Here is a 21805-nt window from a genome sequence, read left to right on the forward strand (position 1 = left end):
TTCAGGATGGGCAGGGGCTCTATGGCCTAGCTATGGCTGAGCAGGGGTCAGCATGCCTGCAACATGCTGAGACACAGAGGTTCCCTGGTCTGAGCATAAATAGGCCCATAGGGCGGACAGAGTGCGAGTGGAGGTCCATGCTAAAGGTGGTCAGAGCTGTTAAGGGCTGTTAGGGCTCACAGGGATTGACACAATCCATATGGCTATCTCTGATAAATTGTGGAAGATGTACAGAAACTTGACTGAGTGGGAAAGTAAGAGAGATCCTTAAAATCCTGAACAGCATGATTAAAAGGGATAAAAAGCAAGATTAATTATCTCTTCCAGTATAAGAACTCAAGATGAGCAAGTAAATGAAGCAGGAGCAAATGCAAAATGAGATAAAAGAGGTGATTTTTCACACCAAACACTAATTGTCAAACTCCTGTCAGTAAGCTGTCTCAGGGCGGTCCCCTCTTTGGTTCCTGACAAAGGAGACAGAAAACCAACAGGCTGTTTGCTCAGTGAGAATGGGAGAGGGCGGGAGGGCTACTGTTATGGACAAATACCAGAAAGAGTAGTTTCAAGTTGGAGAGTTTTACTTAATTTATTGCCGTTTATCAGATATTGCTGATTTGGTGTTAAGAAATAAAGAACGAAACAAACATTTTGACTAACACAATTCCCCACCCCTCTGGACACCACTCCTCCTCTTCCTGATCCTTCAAGAGCACGTTCTGCAGGTTTATTATTCTGCAGACGTGATCGCTTCTTGTAGGTGAAGGCATTTAGAGGAGATAGGCTTGCTTGGCTGAGGTTATGGCAGGGTTGATGGCATGAGCCTAGGTAAATCTGGCAGAAGAGCATACTGTCATACTTCTGTCTTGCCTGCAATGCATCTCCGGTGGTGGGCAGTGAGGTGTCAATAAATGGAAAATATTTGGTCTGTGGGAGAGATGACTTGTATTTGTTCTTTCTCAACAGTGCATTGCTCTCCAGCGCAACACAGAGCTCAGGATTAAGAGCTGATGTTGTGCTATGGCACCAAGCTTGCTTTGGGGGACTGCAGCATGGTCCACCTTTGTCTTTTCTTGGGGTGATAATCGCTGTATTTTCCAAGGCCATGCAGCCTCAACCTCAGGGAGCTAACAGCTTCAGGCAAAGAGCTGTTGCTTTGCTTAGTCTGGAAGCAGCAAGAGCTGGGCATTTCACGTGGAATGGTGAACTGGGAGCCGAGGGCAACCTGCAGACAGGAGATGGCAGTGTCCTCATTACCAAGCGACGCAGTCGTACTGTATCCAATAAAGACAAGAAGAACACTTCACCAGTGGTACCTGCGGTCAGCAGCTGCCAGACGTGCACAAAACAATGACGCTGGATGAAGTCCAAGTGGAGAGTTGAGTCAGTGGGTGAGTGGTATCTGGGTAGATGAAGCAGATGCTGCCAGCAGCTGTACCCATTTGCCAGCTCCACACATCATTGTGTCCAGCTTTCTGCTTCCAGGCTCCACAGCTGCGCTGACATTAAAGCAGACAACAGAGACAAATAAACCATTGGAGGTACACTCGGGACCCAAACAAGCTCACTCTTAATGGTTTTTCTTTCCCTCCCCTCCCTTCCTCTCTGCTATCCTTTCCTCCCCTTCCCTCCCCTCTCCTCACCTCTCTTCTTCTGTAAAATGCTACATATGTTCAGCTGTGATCAGTAAATACACACACATATATATTTTCATTTGCATGCAGCATTGGGACATCCTTACATCGTAGCTGGCAGGTCAGGTGGTCTGCGCTGGAGGAGATATGCATGTGAATTTCCATTTGTACCTGCCCATTCCTATGCTTTTCCCCAGATATACACTTTTGACCCATGCCCGAGACAGGATGTGAAGCTCTGCGGCCCATTTTTGGATGAAAAAAAAAAAAAAGGCTAATTATATTTTCTTCTACTTTTTTTTTTTTTTTTAAACAACTGTTAATATTCCTGCGAAGCTGAGGTCACTTGAGATGTTTATATTGTCAGTTATTTTCACTTGTATTGCAAGTTGAAATATTAACAAAGAAAACCCCCACTTTAAGTAATGAACTTCCCCAATTCATTATGAAACTGCATCCAGAGAAAGTAACGCTCTCAGTTTCAGTATTTTCTAGTTGTACTAGGTTTAGATTGAGTAACCAGGGTGCCAAGTTACCAATTTCTGTTTATACACATTCTGTTATGTGCTGTGAAACTACAAACAAGGCAGTGAGTCAGTTCCTCGGAAAACCGTCCCAATTTCATTTCCTCATTTCATTTCACTAGGGTAAAACCAGTATTATTTAAACACTGAAATTGATCTCTTGGTTTTAAGGAAGTTTCTGGTGATGGCTATATTAAACTACTTAGAGGATTCTGATTCTGCAGGAGTAAAGAACCGTGGCAGAGCAGGTAAAATAATATGTTTCTTTCTCAACAACAGGACTCCAGTAGGATTGCTCTGCACAGCTGTGTGATTTACACAGAGCGCCCGGCTCAGCTCCAGAGGAGTCCAGCTGTGTGAGAACTGAATGAAGGCCAGATGATGCCATTAGCCATGTTCGGCATCCAGCTGTGTTTGCAAAAGAGTAAATCATCACTGATGGCAGGAGTCAGAGTCTGCAAGGTAAGATCAGTGCAGAATAAGGTCTCCTGTAGTACTGCTGCTTCAGTGCTGCTTCACAAGCTCTTCTGCATCGCTTTCCCCACTCTCAAATACACACATAAGTTTCTAAACCTACCCATCCTGATCAAGGACGCTCATTTTCTTCGTGAAAGTATTCGATACTGATAAAAGACAGTTCACAGTAAAAGCTAAGCAATTTTGCTTATAACCTCCAGGAAAGGAGACCGCAATATTAACTGCTGATTCTTTTTATGTAGAAATTAGCCATAAACCATTTACTGGCAGTAAGTGCTTGTGGAACTGGCGTTAATAGTCATTTAAATAATAATAAAGTACCATTAACATGAGATGCATTAATGAAAATTGTTATGTTTTTGCATTAAAACTTACACATTTTTGTTCATCTTTCTGAGTAAGGGACTTCTGTGTTAGCCCTATGCCTTTTAATATATCACTCTTTCCCAATTTCCAGGCTTTTTAATACTCAGTTTGCAAGTTCTGCATTATTTAGGGAAATTAGTCAGTTGAGTTTCTTGCCCTCTGAGGCTTCCATTTGTTACTGATCTGGTTATTGGTTCTCTAAGCAGAATCTGGAAATGTTCAGGGCTATACAAAGCTATTTAATAGGAATTTAAAGGCATTGAGCAGATTGTGTTCAAATTACACGCAGTAATTATCAAATACCAATTAGAGGAAAAAGTCATTTGTTTTGTTCCGTAGGTAATTTGAAATTAACAAAAGAATCTAACTTAAAAAGTGTCCTTGTTTCAGCTGAAGCAGTAATGGCAGACTGATGTTTTAGTTGTTGCTGACGCAACCAGCACACCCAGGACCAGGACACCCAGCAGGAAAGAATCCCTGCCTTTATGGTGTGGCAACAGGGGCTATATATATGTATATATATATATATATATATATAAAATATATATATATACATGTAGTTATTACTGCATATTTATTTCCATTTTTTCTCTCTTAGTTAACAGCTTTTATCTCATTATCTCACATTTGCAAGAATATGTATGTAGAGATTTTCAAGGGCACAAGAATCTTAATTTTTAGGTGTTCAATTTCCAGCATTCCACAGGGATTGATCTCCTTAATGGTCCTGGCTTTTTTTAAGTAACATATCTTTCAGAAGGGCAAGCTAACTGTCAAAATTAACTTTAATTAATCACTGTAAGCATATTGTTATTTTAAAAATTGCAAAAGTATTCTTTTATAACTTGCAGTCTCTTTCCACTTTATCACAGATGAAATTAGATTTCTTTTAAAGGTAAAAAATCCATAAAAAATCAGAAAAATACCCCAGAAATATAATTTAATGCTATAATAAAGGTATTCTTCTATTTAATCAGATTTTCCAATGGATTTTTTTTTAACATTGTTCACTAAAACCTATTAAATTAATATTGATCATATTTTAATATGTCTTGAATTTAGAAGGTGGGATAAACCTTGCTTATTTTTTAAAAAAGCAAAAATATCTATCATGTTGGCAAGAGGTTACTTGCATTCTTAAGGAAGTGTAAAACTTGGCCAAGACAATTGATATCCACAGTACTTGCTACGGAGGGGAAATAGCACTGACCAGCTGGATGTGTATTTTTGCCAGCTGTGGTTTTGTACAAGTGTTCTCAAATATAGTCAGCCTTTCTTTAATCTCACATTTAACTTTTATCACAAGGTAAATACCAGGCTGTGTCAGAGCTCTCTTCATATTTCTCATTTCTTGTCACCAATACCTCATCTCTGAAAAATCACCTATTAAGCCTCAGGGTACATGGAGCATCCAGGAAAGCACAACCTTGCTGGGCAACCTGTTCCAGTGTCTCACCACCCTCACAGTAAAGAATTTCTTCCTAATATCTAGTCTAAATCTATCCTCTTCCAGTGTAAAACCACTTCCTCTTGTTGTGTAGCTATCTGCCCTTGTAAAACATCCCTCGCCAGCTTTCCTGTAGGCCCCTTCGCTTGCTTGTGAGGTTCATCTAGAGGCCAACTTTGGTTTGAAGTCTATTGCTCAGGCCTTAGTACTTCAATCGGTCCTTTGACCTATAGATGATTCACAACTTTCATAATATCTCTTTTGATAATATAACCTTAAGTTTAGGTATTAGGCATAAAGGCATCGCCATTGGTCCTTCAGTTAACTTCTGCTCATCAGTCATAGCTGTAATTTGCATTCCTCTTAATACATGTCTAATCAGTTGCATGAAAGAGGGGATTAGACATGGAACAAAAATTAAAATGGTGGCTGCACAAAGGAGAAAGCAAAGTGCGTACTTGTCCCATAGTCCCCCTGGCAGTCATGAAAATATATCCAGTTCCCATCGTTTCCATGTTTGGATGGGTACTTAAGCTAACCTTCTCATTTCTTTTGCTGTTGGTTTTACCACTTTCCCATTGCCATCAATTAGTAAACATCAGTTAGATGCATTCAGTTTTCCACAGGCTCTCCCATCTTCTGCCAAGAGATAGTCTGAAAAGAATGCAATGTCATTGCAATTCAGTGCATTTCTCATTTGAGTGGATCGATTGGCTAGAAGGTCAAGAGCTGCAGCTGTTTGATTGGTTGTGATTTCCAACACAGCTTGTAATCCTGTTATCCTATTCAAGTTACAAATAGCTTCTCTAGCACCTTCTGCCAACTCTTTAGAATTCCAAATAGCTGGTCCATAGTACTGTATGATTATTTCAGATAGCCATTCATCCTTTTGCCATGCTTGAGCACTATCCCCAACCAAAGAGGTGTCAATTTTTATCATTTAAGTCACCATATACTTTAATTATACTTTCCCAACTTGTTTCCCTGTACTTGTCTTAACAAGAAGAACATTGATCTAATATATTCTGATTTGATATTGATTCTAATATATGCAACATATCTCTGACAGTTTTGGAGATAACCTTCAGTAGGTATGTTGCCCACAAATCCAGCAATGGCTTTTTAGGGCTTATGTGTTATTAGAAAAAGGACCTTTCCTATTGTTTGAGGCTGGTTCTTCATAATATAACATATTTCTGGGTCCTGTGGGTCTGCTTACTGATCCCAAGGGACCACTGAGACAATGAGCATACCTCCAGGCTCCTGCATCTGGCCACCATGTAGCGTTACATCCTCTACTGATATCCCCAAACATTATTTGCTTAGATCCAGACCAGAATTTTCAGAAACAAGTCCTAGTCCCATTTTGATTGTGCCATGCCTACTGAAATCTGCCTATGCCTGGGAATGGTGAATCACCTTTATTGAACTCTTGAAACAGAGTCCATTCACATATGCCTTTTCCCACTTGGAACCCTTTAGTGTCTGTTCTATTTAGACAGTAAATGTCCTTTTCTGTGAGCAGTTGTGAAGTCCTGTTGAGTTTCCAGAGGAGCTGATGTAAGCTGAATCGTTCCTGGTTCTTTCGCTTTAGAATTCTGCGCTTTCTTACTAGGTTTATTTAACCCTCTCTGTTTATATATCCTCCATAATTCAGGAGTTGGAACACTATCAATCTTATCATGAGACATACAGTCTCTTAATAAAGCTGTAAATACTTATTTTCAAGAAATCCTGCTTTCACCACCTTTAGGATTATCTCGAGTATCTCAGTTTCCTGCATTTGTTGGGGGGCCAACTCTCCAAGGTCACCTAATTGCTGTATTTTTTCAATTACCTCACTGAGGGGCTTTCCCGTCTTGTTAATTAGGAGATTCATAATCACATTTCTGTCTACTGGTGGAGCAGTTTTAACCAGCCCATTTCTCATACAACAGATATTCCGCATCATAGTATTAGCATCTCCTGTAAGAATAGCTACTTTGATCCCTCTTTCTTTCATTCGTTGTATACAATCCCACAAAGTATACCACTGACATTTGGATTCTGGCCAGTCATTTTCTATGGGGTATTTAGTATTACTACCCTGAGCAGCTAAATCTAATCAATTAGTATCACAAGTGTTATTTAGAAATGCATCTTTGCACAAAGGAATGAGACACTGGAACAGGTTGCCCAGCGAGGTTGTGGGTGCCCCTTCCCCGGAATCATTCAAGGCCAAGCTGGATGGGGCTGTGAGCAACCTGGTCTAGAGGGAGCTGTCCCTGCGTACAGCAGGGGGTTGGAACTAGATGAGCTTAAGGGTCCTTTCCAACCCAAGCCATTCTGTGATTTTTTGGTTCTATGAATCTGAACTCAGCACTAAAAAGTTCCTAGGATCTCCTGGGTGCAGGCTAACCCAGTGCTCCCTGGTCAAGCAAATGCACCATCCAGGGACGCAGAAGTTGCTCCAGTCTTTATTTAAGCACCTCAGTTATATCATTTACTTCATGCTGAGTATAGTCCTCTGTCACATCCCTCCTCACTGGCTGTCCGTTAGCATCTACTTCCATTTTTCACTTCAGTGCTGGTCTCACGTCTGCAGTTCATCTGCGGACACAAGTTCATCAGAATCCATAGAATCCCGAACATCTCCATCCCATTTATCGGGATCCCACTGTACTCTTGCTTCTGCAATTACTAAATGCACTTTCCTATGATTCACTCGTCCCCTCCTTTTCTTATACTTGCACTGCTCAACCCGTACTGCAGCTTTTTCAGCTACAGTCTGATAAGTGTCCAGCTTACCAGCAAGCAGCATATTTTGACACTGTAACTTTACAGTTTGAACACAGATCACACACATGTAGGACTTCAGTATCAACACATCATGCACACATTTACCTGTGTATACGTATTTATAGAAACCTGCACACACATGCTGGTTAACGCCTTTATTTAACTCAATAATTCAGGCAGAAATCCCTTTTCAAACAATTATTTGAACAAAGGTAAATGTCTTCAGAGAGAAGAAGACCCGCGTGCTGGCAAAATTACTCAGCAAATCATCAGGTCAGAGGTGTTTATGCAATTTTACGTTTTGAAAGACCTTCTGAAGTTTATGAAAACGTAAAAATGGTTTCAGTTAATATCACATTACAAGCAGAAAAATCCTTTTTTCAGTATCTGTAATAAGATCACTGTGATCACAAGAACTAATCTTGCCAAGATTAAAGAATGATTTATATGAATAACCAAAGATCTTTCAAGCACCTAAGTGCCCCAAATCATTTGTATGATTTCTTTAGAAATATAAATTTACCTTGGTTTTAGATATTTATGGCATATATAATTCTATTTGAGTCCGTGAGAATTGTTTGTCAGTGGCTGGGAATAATTTGCCAATCTTGTTACCGTGTCTCAAAGAAACAATCCACTAAAACAGGATCTTTTATTTACCTTGATTTTACTGAAATTTCTCCTTGAAGTGCAGGATTTTTTTTCATTCTCAAAATACGTTTTAAAATTAAAATCTTTTGGCTTGTGAATAAACACACGATTAGAAAACCCATGTATTGCAATCAGAGTTCTTAATCTGGCAGCTCTTTAAATGTTCATTTGCAATGTGGTCACAGAATTCAGCTCTTGCAGCAAAGCAAAGCAGCTCACACCGGGTAGAGCTGTAGCAGTTTTCTCATCAGAAGGTTTAAATCTAGCTTTTATAAACCTACAGTACACTACAAGTAACTCTGTTGCACATACATATATGCATATATAAATATGTTTTGTAAATTATTGCATTGAATAGATGAATAGTGTGTGAATGAAATGTGTGAGGTTTTTTTTTGAAGCCCTAACATAGCAAATTATCTGTAACCGCTGACTTTGCCAGTAAAAGATTTTCCTTGAAATATGAATATATTTTCCTTATAAAAAATCCCAGCAGAAACTTCACATTGGTTAGTTTGTTGTGATTTTTTGCAGAGAGTAAAAACTCAGTGGGGGCACTCTAGCAAATGACACGGGAGAGGTTATGGTAGAAAATAATGCACTTTCACTCATGGAGAAGGGAGGAAGCTGCATTTTTTCTGTCTTTACTTTCTGTATAGGAGAAGTGGGGGCTTGGGTGTAACTCTTCAGATTCCTACGTACAAGCTTGAACTCTGTCACACTGAGAGGAAGAGACACTAAGTGGACGGAAAGAGGATGTGGGGCAAAGCATTCTGTGAGAAGATCTGCCAAGTGGGGTGCGATAAACTGGGCTTTTCTTCATGTTCCTGTTGTTATTAACATGCTCTGATTGAACAGGATAGATCATGATCGAAAAATCATCAAGCTCAAAAATCTAGTCAAGCAACGGGAGCATAGTGTAATTAGCCTGTTGAATTTGACTAAAGACTACAAGAAAAGTTGGGACACAGGCACGAGCCACTCAGATTTTCCAAATACTTGCAGCCCTGTTATGGCTCAGTGGATTATTTGCTGGCTATTCTTTGCTCCTTTTTTCTTGGTGAGGGCTTTTCCTCAGAAGACTTATTTTTATTACAGAAGTAGGTGCTGTACAAATATACAGGAAAAGTTAGATAGCATTGCATCCTGGGGGGAGGAAAGGGAGCTGGCTGAGACCAGTGGAAAAGAAGTTCAGAAAAGGAAAAAGGCGTTTGTAAGTGCTCTCTCTCCCAGCAATATGGATGGAAATATCTCTAGAGATTGTTTTATTGTGCTTACATGGCAAGGTTTTGGTGGTGGTGGGGGCTGCAGGCAGGGGTTCCCTCTATAAGAAGAGCCCAGCACCTCCCTGTGTTAGGGCCAAGCAGCTCCAGCCAATCCTCAGTGCAGAGGATTAGTCTCAACAGACTAAATGTGTTATTAGTTGGCAGTAAATTACATTAATCTTACTTTTGCAGAGTTCCTATCGTCCATAGTGACAGACTGGTGTGGTGGTGTTTTGGTGCCCATCTTCATGAATCTACCACAATCACCCTCCCCCTGCAGCTCAGCCCCCTGCTGCTTTCTCAAGCAGCCCAAGCTGAGATGCTGATATGGCAGCTGCTAAAGCTTGAAGGATCAGAAAGCAAGCCTGTTCTGCCCGGAGCTCTAGGCAGGCTGATGGAGGGACAGGCTGACTGGTTTTAGACCTGATATGTGGGAAAGGGCCTCTGGGGCTGTAATATCCCTTGCTGCTCTGGAGTTTGTGTACTTCTGCTTATGATGCAGAAAGTGTTGACTGGTCCTGCTGGGGTTTGGTGCTGCAGGCACCTGAACTTGAGCTGTCCATTCCTTTAGTCAGTGGATGTTGTTTTTGCAGAGCACTTCAGATGTTTATGTATGTGCCAGTTCTCGGATAATGCGGTATCATCTGACTTGCAACTCTCGTTGCAAGGAGGTTTTCAAGGAAAACAGGCATAGCCTCCTCACATGTACAGCTTTTATAATGTTAAAGGCAATTCTTCAGGATGAAGTGGTCTCCTAAGTGTTTGGACCCGTGACTAAAATAAAGAAATAAAATACCTCTTTGAATCAAGTGTTTACGCTCAGTGCATGACTTAGAAAAAAACACATGAAGAAAAATCCCACAAACAAACACCAGAGCACTGTGTATTTAGTAGATGAGGTAATGGCTTAGCTTCTAAGGAGGCTGTCAGCCTGTACTCCTCCAAACTGAGCTTCACAGTGAAAGCTGGTCTGCTGTCCTCTGCACAAGTTTGTCAGCTGCTGCACTGAGGCTGCTGGGCACGGGCTTGAACCAGCATGGCTGCTGGCAAAGGAGAAATTAGGGAGGGTGACAGCTGAGGACTGTGACAGGCTCTACCCGTAAAAGGCTGTTTTAAATTGTCATTTGGTTGTAACTCAATTCTGAGTTAAGAGCAAGAACTTGCCTCTGGCTGCTAGGGGACTTCCTGGGTCGTGTACAGAGCAGCTGTGTCTTACCATGAAGAAAAGCAGTAAGAGGAGAATCTCCTCTTAGCACTGTGATTAGGTCTGGTTTTATGAAGGTACACTTGCTTTGCATTGATTTGCTGTGGTCTTTTCTCCTGGACATGCAAGCGACTGGTCTTTAAGAATTCGTTTCAGTTTATTCTGTTTGTTTCTGTGATGTGTGTAAACATACTGCGTCCACAAATTTTTATTTGTGTTATTAATTTGAGATTGATTGAAAGCTTTCCCAAAATGTTTTTGAGTGTGTTTCGGGGTAAAAAAGTCATGTGACAAAGATGACTTTGCAGATTTATAAACCAGTAACTGGAAATCAATAGACTGTAAGCTGTGGGCTGAAAATGTAATAAACAACCTAGTCTAGAAGGCTAAAGGATTATTTGCTAATAGTATAAAAAGATCAGTGCTGCGGTAATTAAATTGAACCTGCAAAGCATTCTGAGCAATACTTCTGAATTGTAATATTGCAGATAGAAATAAGGTTCTTGACAATTATATATTGTATTATTGAATCCACCAGAGGTCATGTCCTATAGAAATAACAGAATCACAGACTCGCAGAATCATAGGGGTTGGAAGGGGCTGCTAGGGATCATCTAGTCCAGCCCCTGCTGAAGCAGGTTCCCAATGGAAGGTTATACAGGAAAGCATCCTGGTGGATTTTGAATATCTCTAGAGAAGGAGACCTCACTGGTCAGCCTGTTCTAGTGCTCTGGCACCCTCAAAGTAAAGAAGCCTCCTCTCACTCTTCTCCAGGCTGAAGAGTCACAGGTTTCCGAGCCCTTCCTCATAAGGAAGATGTTCCAGGATTCTGATCATCTTTGTAGCCCTCTGCTGAACTCTCTCTAGAAGATCCCTGTCTTTCTTGATCTGAGGAACCCAGAACTAGACACAGTGCTCCAGATGTGGATTCACCAGGGCAGAGTGGGAGGACCACCTGCCCGGACCTGCTGACCATGTTCTTTTAATGCATCCCAGGATACCATTGGCCTTTGTCCAACAGGGCATCCAGTTGCTTCTCCTCACAGGTCCTTTCCAACAAGTCAGACCCTAAGCTGTACTAAGATATGTGGTTATTCCTCCTCATGGATAGGACTCTGCACTAGCCCTTGCTCATCCTCACTAGGTTCCTCTCTGCCCAGCTCTCCAGCCTGCCCAACTCTCACTGAATGACAGCACTGCCTTCTGGTGTGTCAGCCACTCCTCTCAGCTTCATATCATCAGCAAACTTGCAGAGATTGTATTCCATTCCTTCATCCAGGTCATAGATGAAGATACTGAACAAGAACATACCCAGCACAGATCCTTGGGGAGCACTGCTAGCTACAGGCCTCCAACTAAACTCTCTGCTGCTGTTCACACCCTCTAAGCTCTGACAGGCAGTTCTTAATCCACCTCTTGGTACACTCATCTGTACCACACTTCATCAGCTTACCTACGAAGATGTAATGTGAGCCAGTGTCAAAAGCTTTGCAAAAGTCAAGATAGGCAACATCCACTGCTTTCCCCTCATCTACTCAGCCAGTCATGGCATCATACCAGACTGGTCAAGCATGATTTCTCTTTGGTAAATCAATGTTGACTATTCTTGATAACTTTCTGTTCCACTTGCTTGGAGATAACATCCAGAATAACCTGTTCTTTTCAGGGATGGAGGTGAGTTGACTGGCCTGTAGTTTCTTGAGTCCTCCTTCTTGCCCTTTTTGAAGACTGGAGTGACAATGGCCTTCCCCCAGTCCTCAGGCACCTCTCCTGTTCTCCATGATCTTTCAAAGATGATAGAGAGTGGTTCAGCAATCACTTCTGTCAGCTCCCTCAGAACACATAGTGGCATCCCATCAGGGCCCATGGATTTGTGTGTACTGAGTTTGCCCAGACAATCTCTGAGCAGATCCCCCTTGACAAAGTGAAACTCTTCCTTTCTCCAGACTCTGTCCTACCTCCAGGATCTGGGATTCCAGAGAGGCAGTGTTAGCAGTGAAGACTCAATCAAAGAAGTCATTCAGTAGCTCTACCTTCTCAGTGTCCTCCTTTACCAGAGCACCTATCTCATATAGTGTGCCCTAGTCTTCATTTTCCTTGGTCTTACTTTTGCTGTTGACATACTTATAGAAGCCTTTCTTCTTGTCCTTGACATCCCTCCAAAGAAGTAATTCCATGTGGGCCTTAGCTTTTCTTGTTGCATCCCTGCATGCCCTGATGATGTTCCTGTATTCCTCCCAGGTGTGGCCAAGTGGCCAGACCCCTTTTTTCTTGTTCCATAGACTTTCTTCTTCCATTTTAATTTTTCAGTCGGCTTCTTACTCATACATGCAGGTCTCCTGCCACCTTTGCCTAATTTCTTACTCTTAGGGATGCACTGATCCTGAGCTTGGAAGAAGCGGTGCTTGAACGTCAACCAGCTCTTTTGGTCTCCCTTACCTTCCAGTGCTCTAACTCGTGGGTGTCCAACCAATCTGCCAAAATCAAACCTTTTCTTGTCATGCAAATGTCATACAGAGTTGAAAGTGAGCGTGAGCTATGTTGAAGTTTAGCCTGACTCAATCTTCTTGTCACTTGGTAGCACTGAAATTGAAAACACACATGTACATACACATTGCCGTTTAAAAGCCAAATTTACTTAGCTAAAATATATTCTAAAAAAATCATACTTTGTATCTACTGCTGATTTGCTGTAGCAATATGCAGCTGATAGTAAATAAATATTCTCCACTGTCTATGGGATGTGAGGGAGGAGTTGCTGTAATGAGCAGCGTCAATTGATGATGCACTCTGTCCTTACAGGTGAAGGGAGTGCTGGAGCAAACTCCACTTTTTCTAGTCTGTTTGTTCCTGATTTTATAGAGCTTGTTTTAAATACTTGGGAAACATTTTCTTTCTCCTATTAATGGTATTATAAATTTTGTTCTGCAGATTTATTGTTTTCTTTCTCCTAGTGATTATTAATTGATAGTTGCGACCACTTTTGAGATCCTTGAGGCTCTCCTAGGGAAAGCTTTACCAACCTACACTTCTATTCTTATGAGGCCCTACTACACCAATGTAGAGGGTTTATGTATGCTGAGACTCACTGAAATTTCCCAAGCGCGTATGTTAGTCTCGGACAGTCTGTTATGTATTACTACCTGCTGCTCCAAATTGCTGTTCCTCTTTCATCGTGTTGAACAGTTCAAGGCACCCTCAAAAGAAAGTTAAGTTTTGCCATTGCAAAGTTAAATTTGTCACTTTTAATGAGAAGAGGATTTTTTTGTAACATTGACCTGCATGAGTGCAACAAATCTCCATGGCTGCCACTGGCAATTATTCTGTCTGGAGAGCGAGAAAGAGCAATAATACACTTTAGGCAAATCCCAATCAATAACTGCATGATTACATTCTTTAGTGTCTTTTAGGAAAGCATATAGTTGAGGAGTTTTAGCTTATGTTTAAACTTGCAGCTGTTGAATACAATGAATACCAAGGGAACTGCAATCAAAAGTGCACTAGAGAAACAAACTAAAACTAAACATGAAAGGCCTTCCACTAGAATATGCTTGGGAGAGTAAAGGTACAATCTGTAGATACTTGAAATAATCCATAAAACAAGTGAACTGTTGCCACTTTCACTTTTCTAGGTGTGAGTATTTGTAGAGAGGCTGAAAATTTTTATTATGAGGAAAATAATACCAATTTTTCATCTTTTCTTCACCTATTGTTTTCTTTTCAAGGATAAAGAATTCTTCAGTGCCAATGTGTGAAAGCTGAAGGCAGGTAAAACTCTGATTTAAGTCTAAATGTTGTGTAATAGTGAAAGCTATTAACCTTTGGAAGTAAAACACTGAGGTCAGCGTGGTTCAAATTACTGAGCTTAGCACAAATTACTTCAAAGAGCCTTGAAATCACAGATGAATTAAGAGTGTTTCCTGTGTTTTTTGAAGCTCCTGTACATTATGTAATGATATTATTACTGATTGATTGGTTTTCTGCTTTTTTTTTTTTTTACCAGGATATTCTCAGCTAAAGTATTCAAGAGTAGAGAGTGTTCAAGGCTCTCAGGGATTTCTAGACAAAGAGATGGGTGTAGAATAGTTGTGTGACCACAGAGCTGAGCCACTCTCGTGTTTACTGTTCTTGGTGGTGCAGGCTTCTTGTACTGCAAAACTTTATACATTATATAAAGGACTGTACCATTTGGTTGAGTCATGTAATGTCAAAAGTTATGAACTATAACAGCAGCATGGCCTCACCTCAAGAAGGTGGAGGGTGTCAAGTCTCTCGGTCTAGACAGATGAATTTAAAATACTTATTTGACTGCAGAGTTGAATCAAACATGTTCTGGACTTAAATTCTTCCTGAAGCTTTATTGTAGCAACCCCATTCTTATGAACGGGAGGAAATAAGCTGATTCATCAAGTCATGGTCTTCATCCACATGGAAAGGGGCATACTTTTTTTCTTTGCTCCCACTCACTGAAAAGACCCTTTCCAACTTTTTATGTCAACTACTTCAGTGGTTCCTAGACCACTAGACAATTAATTGTAGGTACATTTTCACTATGAACCACACAAGGGCCAGCTTAACCACAGGCAAAACTGACTCATATTATTCTTGTCCCATATTTCATTGCTTTAGATCTTTAATAAGTTGGCAAGTTGTTGTATATTTGTTCATATTTAACAAATATGCAGTATATTAACAAATATTAACAAACAAATAGTATATATTTACAATATTATAATTTATAATATTATTTATTTATACTTACAATATTTATAGTACAATTTATAAATATTTATAAATAATAAAACCCATAAATATTACAATTTATAATATATAATCTATAAATTGTATATATATATGATATATATTAAAATACATAAAACTTGCAAACTTATACAATATATATATATAATATATTATATAAAATTGTATAATTATAATCAAATTTGTTAGTTATCACTTAAGTTTATTACTCCACAGTAAAAGGAACTTACAAGATATTCCACTCTTCTATTTATCGACATTATAGATAAAACAGCTTGTTATTTTAGGTAGTAACAATATCTTGCAAAATCCTTTTTTTTTCCTAATAAGCAGTAAAAATAGAATCTGTTTAATTTTTAAAAATAAAGCAGTGATTTTTCTTTTCCTCCCTCCCCTCCTCCAAACTGCTGATCCAATTATTCCCAAACCGATCTCACTTTTGAATTTCTGCTCTGAAGTTTGGTGACAAGCCAGGTTGATAGGTAATGAAGGGTTAATTACTTTATAGAGCTATAGTATGAATTGCACGTTGAATCATTTCTTAATTGAGAATATGGCAGATGTAATAGGAAATCCTCTAATATGCAGTCATTTAAGTTTTGGCAAATACGTAATATCTTCATGGCAATCTTCTCAGGAAGTCCAGATAACGTGAAATTTACTCGTTAGTGTATCATCATACTATATCTGATTTCTCAGTGTAACTATTTACAAATTCTAAGAAAATTTCCCACAGAGATCACCTGTGTTGAACAGTTACAGACTTAAATTTTTTGCTTTTATTTAACATTAGCATGAGACATTTGCTGTTTTCTTACCAGCTAGCCATTCTAACATCTTTGGTCTTTCTTAATAATTCTAGATATACTTAAGTCAGGTGGATTATGTTACACTGAGGCAGAGCCAAAATTGAAAATGTAAGTATATTTTCATCCTGGTTCATGATGAAAGGATTCAAATTAATTAGAATATAGCTAAAATATTTGAAATGCTAGGATATTCAAATTTTAAGTTTGCATCCCAATTAAAAAATGCATTTGATGGTAAGTGTTGTTCAGATGGTGCTGGCTTTTTGGAAACTTGTTTGCAATACCACATGAGGATAACTAGCTGCCTCATATAACGTATGATACCACCCAGCTGAGTTGCTTCACATCAAATGTTATGAAATCTGACAGGAAAGTGTCACCTCAAGAAAACGTAAGTTCAGGCAGGCATCTTGTTATCCAGCGTTCACTCAAAATTTCTTCTCTTGAGATAGGCTAAAAGCCTCTTTAATTCATGGCACCTGGGAGTATTTTCTTTAACTCAAAATTATCTGGCTGACTCTATTTCCCTGCATGAAGCAGTAATTGCTGGCAAACAAATCCATTTATCAGCAGACAGTCAGACGGAACTGAAGGAAGGTTTTTCCATTACCTTCTTTTTTACAGATGCGGCAGCCATCCAACAAAAATTACTTTAATTTTATGCTTGCAGCATAGCATTTCAACATCCTCTGCTTGTGAGTGTGATCAGCAATGAGTGGGGAACGGAAGAGTGAAGCAGGAAAAGTCTAGACTTCTGGCAGTGCTTCAGCTCTTATGAAGCATGCTTGCATTCATTTCAAGCTATGGGAAAATATATGGCCCATGAAGGTCACCGCATTCATGGCTTGTGGAGGAAGCCAAACTATTAGCGGAATACAGTTTTCTGGATAACTTGCCTAAGTTATTCCTTTACTACTGGAAGTTCACTGAAGTAGATATGATACGAAGATCTCCAAGGGGTTAGAGCTGGGTGAGAAGTCGAGTCAAAACAGCTCTGTCTTTAGAGGGAATAAGATGAAGCTGGCATGAAAGTTTTTCAATATTTTCTAGTGCTAGCAATTTCTCTTCCCCTCTCTTTCCCATTCCTTTATTCTAGAATATATTGATTTGCTACATTCAATAATGACATTCAATAATGACATTGACACGAACACCAGCTACTGGCAAAGAGAAGTTTTGAGATTAGCAGCACGCAGTCTATGTATCACGGTTGAGCAGGAACGGCAGGGAATTGCTTTCTAAAGCAGGCCCTTCTGCCCACAGAGAATAAATGAATGGAGCAGCAGAGAGTTCAATGAGACTGCCAATTTTCCTCTGGTTGGTCAATAGGATGTTAATTATCATAGCTTAACCCAGCTCAATGAACTTAACTTTTATTGGAAATGAGATCTTTATGTTTAGAATTATGAAGTGTTTAGTGCCAAGAAATCTTTATTGTACAGACCACAGCTACGCTTCTTGTATGAGATTAGGATACTGATTAGCTGAGCATACGTCGTCAAGTAATAACTTTTAGAGATGTTTGCTGTCTCAATGAATGTTAATCAAATTTAATTGGTCCTTGTTATATCATGTAAACTGAACTGGCTTTACAAATTGCTATTTATTGTTTTATCATACAGGTCTGATTTGCGTGCACTAGTTCAATTTCCTTCTGAAAGAGTGCTTGTTTCTTTGCCTATTTTCTATACATTTTTAAAGTCTGTAATTCCTGGATTCCTTTTTGTACCTCAAAGTATTCAAAGGCCGTTCAAATAAATGAATAATTAATTATTTTCTTTGTTCTTCTTATCACTTTTCCCATTGCACAAAACATTAAAAGCAATGAAGTGTTAAGCAACTTACTTTTTTAAAAATTTATTTAATTCACTAAACATAAAATTCTATTAGGTGGTCAAATTCACTGTTATATGATTTTGTTATTGAATAATTCAGTTCAGCCTTGACTATAGTGGAGCTCCTTCCAACAGTAATAAAATAGGGAGTTAATATGGAATATGCAAGATGAAGAGGATAATTAATTAAAAGAATGTATTTAGATTCTTGGAAATCTGGAGCTAGATCCCAGGGAAATGTTGGCACTCATCCTCATTTTCCTTTTGGGAAAAAGGATACACATAGTGTCAGTCTTTTTGTTTATTTGTTTGATTTGGTCCGTCTCCTTCAGCTACAAGAGGAGGAAAATGACTTTAAAAAGATAGAGCAACTTTAGAATGAGAGCTTGACTCTCTAAGGGAAATGGGGGAGAACAGAATGAAAACATTTCAGAGAGACTTTGTTGAAGTGGTCATAAACTACACTGGAACGTGATTCACAATGAATTGAGTCTGCAGTGGTCTACGTAATGTTAGATCTGTGGCATTGTCCCATGCTGAATAACACAGCTGGTGGAACTGAACCTATGGCTGTTAAATATGGGCGCTGAGCACAGCCCCTGGTGCCGAGGATGAGACTTCCTGGTATAGCAGCTATAAATTTCTTACAGTGTGTGGGGATGAGGGAAGAGTTCCTCAGTATCAAGAATTCCTTTGAGTCTTTTGATATAAGAACTTTTGACAGGGAAGATGTCTAAGAAAACTAGACCTTAGGAAAATTATTTTCTTGGCGTCCCAAAATCCTTAACTTTCAGTGTGTCACCATCATGTGCAATCTTAGGATTTTACTGGAGTGCTCCGGTCTTTATGGTACAAGCTACTGGTAATCTCACTCAAATTAATTTTTTGTCTTCAAATAGTAAATAGTAAAGTAAATAAGAACTATTTACCAAATGGCTATAGCTGTCTGATCCTTCCAGTCAGGAGAAATGCCTTTCAGAGTTGATGTGTGTTATATTCTGAATAGATGGGCACTATTCTCCAAAGTGCCACATCCACACAGGTGTCCTGATTATAAGTGCATTTTGTAAATTGTTCTTTCTAAGTCATTGGTGTTTATAGGCAGTGAGGTAAAACTTTTTTTCCTAATCAAAAATCATATTGTATAGTAATTTTGTTAGAAAAAGTGACTACTTTATAAACTAATTACAGGACGTGACAGATATTTTTAGTCTGCAGAAATAACTAGTCGTTTCATAACTTCCTTGTTTAAGGAATGATAATTCTTGTGTAATGAGTATTTGTGTGTTCATGATCTCCTATGTTTCTGGGAATTGTTTTTCACTGAGAGGTTGGTCAGGTGCTGGCACAGGATACCCAGAGAGGCTATGGATGCGCCGTCCCTGGAGCTGTCCAAGGCCAGGTTGGATGTGGCCCTGGGCAGCCTGATCTAGTGTTATGTGTGGAGGTTGGCGGCCCTGTCTGCAGCAGGGGGGTTGGAGCTTGACGATCCTTGGGGCTCCTTCCAACACAAGCCATTCTATCATTCCATGTCAATATTCTATGATTTGTTGCATGGGCTGCTCATAAAACTTCTGTACAAACACAACATCTATGGCTTCTTTTTGATTTTAAGTAAATTGCATGTTACGCTTGTGAACAGAGTTAAAAGTGCAGATATGTCTATTCTATGGCTGTAAATGTGACCACATACTTAGCTTTGAAAACCTTGAAAATGCCTGTGGAAAGAGACTATGCTAAACATTTAAGAATACCCTGGTTTCTCTTCCTTCCTTCCCTCATTCACAGAGTTTTCCTGTTGGTTTTTAGAGTAACCTGTTGATTACAATTCCTGAACCATGCCTATGAATGTTCGAAAGACAGAAGAGTGTCCATCTGTGAGCAATGTTAGTGTAATTCTCAAGCAGACATCTCCACTCAAAATCCAGAGGAATTAGCTGAAGATGTTTCTCCCTTCACAGTTCCAAATGCTACTTGGTGGTTGGTCCTTTGTCAACATAGCAGGCCATCCCACGCTATACCTGAATAGTAGGTTTCTCAGAGAAAAGGCAATGGTGGGTTCCCACAGTCTTGTCCATACCAAAAGCAATTTTCAGCTAAATTCTAAATGTGAGATCTCTTTCCATTGTGGATACTCAGGCAACTACAACAAAGCCTGTATTGCTGTACAGTTGCATCTTAGTGAGAGGTAATTAAAGGAAAAGCTCCCAGTCAGCCTGTTTAAAAAAAAAAAAAGTCTTTTTTGTTGTTGTTGTTATTTTTTATGACTTTTTTTCCAAGAAACTTGGATATTCGGACAATTAAATTAGAACTTGTGTCCATTTAAACTGTTATATCTGTAAACTTCTCTTATGAGAGTTCCTACATTTCTTTATTGAACTTTCATATTAACCAGTAGATTTATGAAGTGTTAAAATGGAATTTTAACCTTTGGACAAATATTTCCCTTCCAAATTCAACAACAAACCTCAAGCCTTAGGAGATGTTATATCTTTAATTTGTTTAACACTTAGAAAACCTTATATTAAGTGGTACCTACGTCTATTTCTGTAGCTGGCACAGTAGTATTGCGGAATATATTGAAAAACTTTAGAGAGTTTAAGCAAATACAAAATCCGTATTAGAGCTGTGGCTGTGGAAATAAAATAGCACAGACTACTCTTGTGCTATAGATGATAAATCTGTTAAAGCTTTCCAAAATGCAGCAATGAGTATTTTTTTCAACAGGAAAACTTACTTGAAGACAGCTTAGCCAAAAATAAAGCATGTGGAAGGAAAACCAAGAAAACAGTATGTTTTCTACTCAGAAATATTATTATGTCACATTTGGTTTCCATTCAGTATGTCTTCTATGGCTAATACATGTTCAGTGATTTCTGAAGTAACTCCTCCCATGTTTATTATATGCCAGCTTAACTGGGTGTTAAACATTAGGATTTTACACTAAGATCCTTTTAAGGGTTTTGCTTGCATAAATTTATGATTGTGCATAATCAGAAATTCATCTAAAACAAATGAGCTTTTCTCTCTCTTTTTAGAGAAAAAGCAGAAAGTCTGTTTCAGTGGGGACCTCTAACAGTAAACATGGAACAGTTAATGAGATGTCATGGTATATTTCATTCCAAACAAACAAAAGCACTGACAGATTTCTGTATGATGGCAGTACTCCTCCTTTCATTTTTCTTCTCTTCATGTATGTATTTGAAATATGTTCCCTCTTTAGAAAACTGCGCGTACGTTACTGAAAGGCATGCTCAAGGAAAGCACGGTCTAACTACAGAAATCTGCCTAAGATTTTAAGTATTAGAATATTCTCCGAAGATCATTAAATTTTATCAAGGGTGGTAACTGAAATTAACTTGATACAAGTGGAAGATTTCATTACTAATGTACTTTTAAAAGTATCTTTTTGAGAACACTTCTCACATTTTAATAAGAAAATTAACTGACAAGCTCCACAAAGGCATAGAAGAGACAGGCAAATTTTAATATAGAGACAATCCAAGCTGTTACAGATTTTAGATGTTAGAACCAACAACCACTAAACAACTTCGAGCCAGAACTCTGGGAAATAATATTCTTCCTTTATGAAACACCACTTAATGATTGAGAAGCTGGCAAAATTTTCTGTAGTGCCTTCAGCTTTGTTAACTTAAACTGGAACTTCAGCCTGAGCAGTGTTCTGTGCTGTGGTGATAAGTATTTGATATAGTTTCTAATGCATATTATGCAGTGAGGACAATTTCTGCCTAGTACATAGCAGAATGTTCCATGAAGAGAACTTTTTGGTTATCTCCTTACTGACATCCTTGTTGCACTGGTTTGTATACAATGCATCCAGTAACCTCTTTTATTGAATCTTCATAGTGATTTGTCACCAAGTATGTGATGACACTTCACATTTCCCCTTGCTTTCTAAATGTCCATGTTCTAATTTTCTTTAACAATCTTAGAATCATAGAATCACCAAAGCTGGAAAAGACCTCCAAGATAATCTAGCCCACAGTCCACCTACCACCAATATTTCCCCACTAAGCCACGTCATGTCCCTCAGTAC

The 21805-nt window shown here is 39.1% G+C and overlaps 1 long non-coding RNA gene across 6 annotated transcripts; it reads left to right on the forward strand.

Annotated features, from left to right (window-relative positions):
* Positions 1 to 512: 512 nt before the first annotated feature.
* LOC110390860 lies at positions 513 to 21759 on the forward strand. Of its 6 annotated transcripts, none has more exons than XR_002433912.1 (4): positions 513 to 1538; positions 2435 to 2617; positions 14069 to 14111; positions 15967 to 17654. It is a non-coding gene; the product is annotated as an uncharacterized LOC110390860 (long non-coding RNA). The 6 variants fall into 6 exon arrangements; XR_002433913.1 differs by lacking the exon at positions 513 to 1538 and adding an exon at positions 2201 to 2278; XR_002433915.1 differs by lacking the exon at positions 513 to 1538 and adding an exon at positions 2202 to 2220.
* Positions 21760 to 21805: the final 46 nt, after the last annotated feature.

This window comes from Numida meleagris, unplaced genomic scaffold (genome assembly GCF_002078875.1).
Source record: "Numida meleagris isolate 19003 breed g44 Domestic line unplaced genomic scaffold, NumMel1.0 unplaced_Scaffold239, whole genome shotgun sequence".
Lineage (NCBI taxonomy): Eukaryota > Metazoa > Chordata > Aves > Galliformes > Numididae > Numida > Numida meleagris.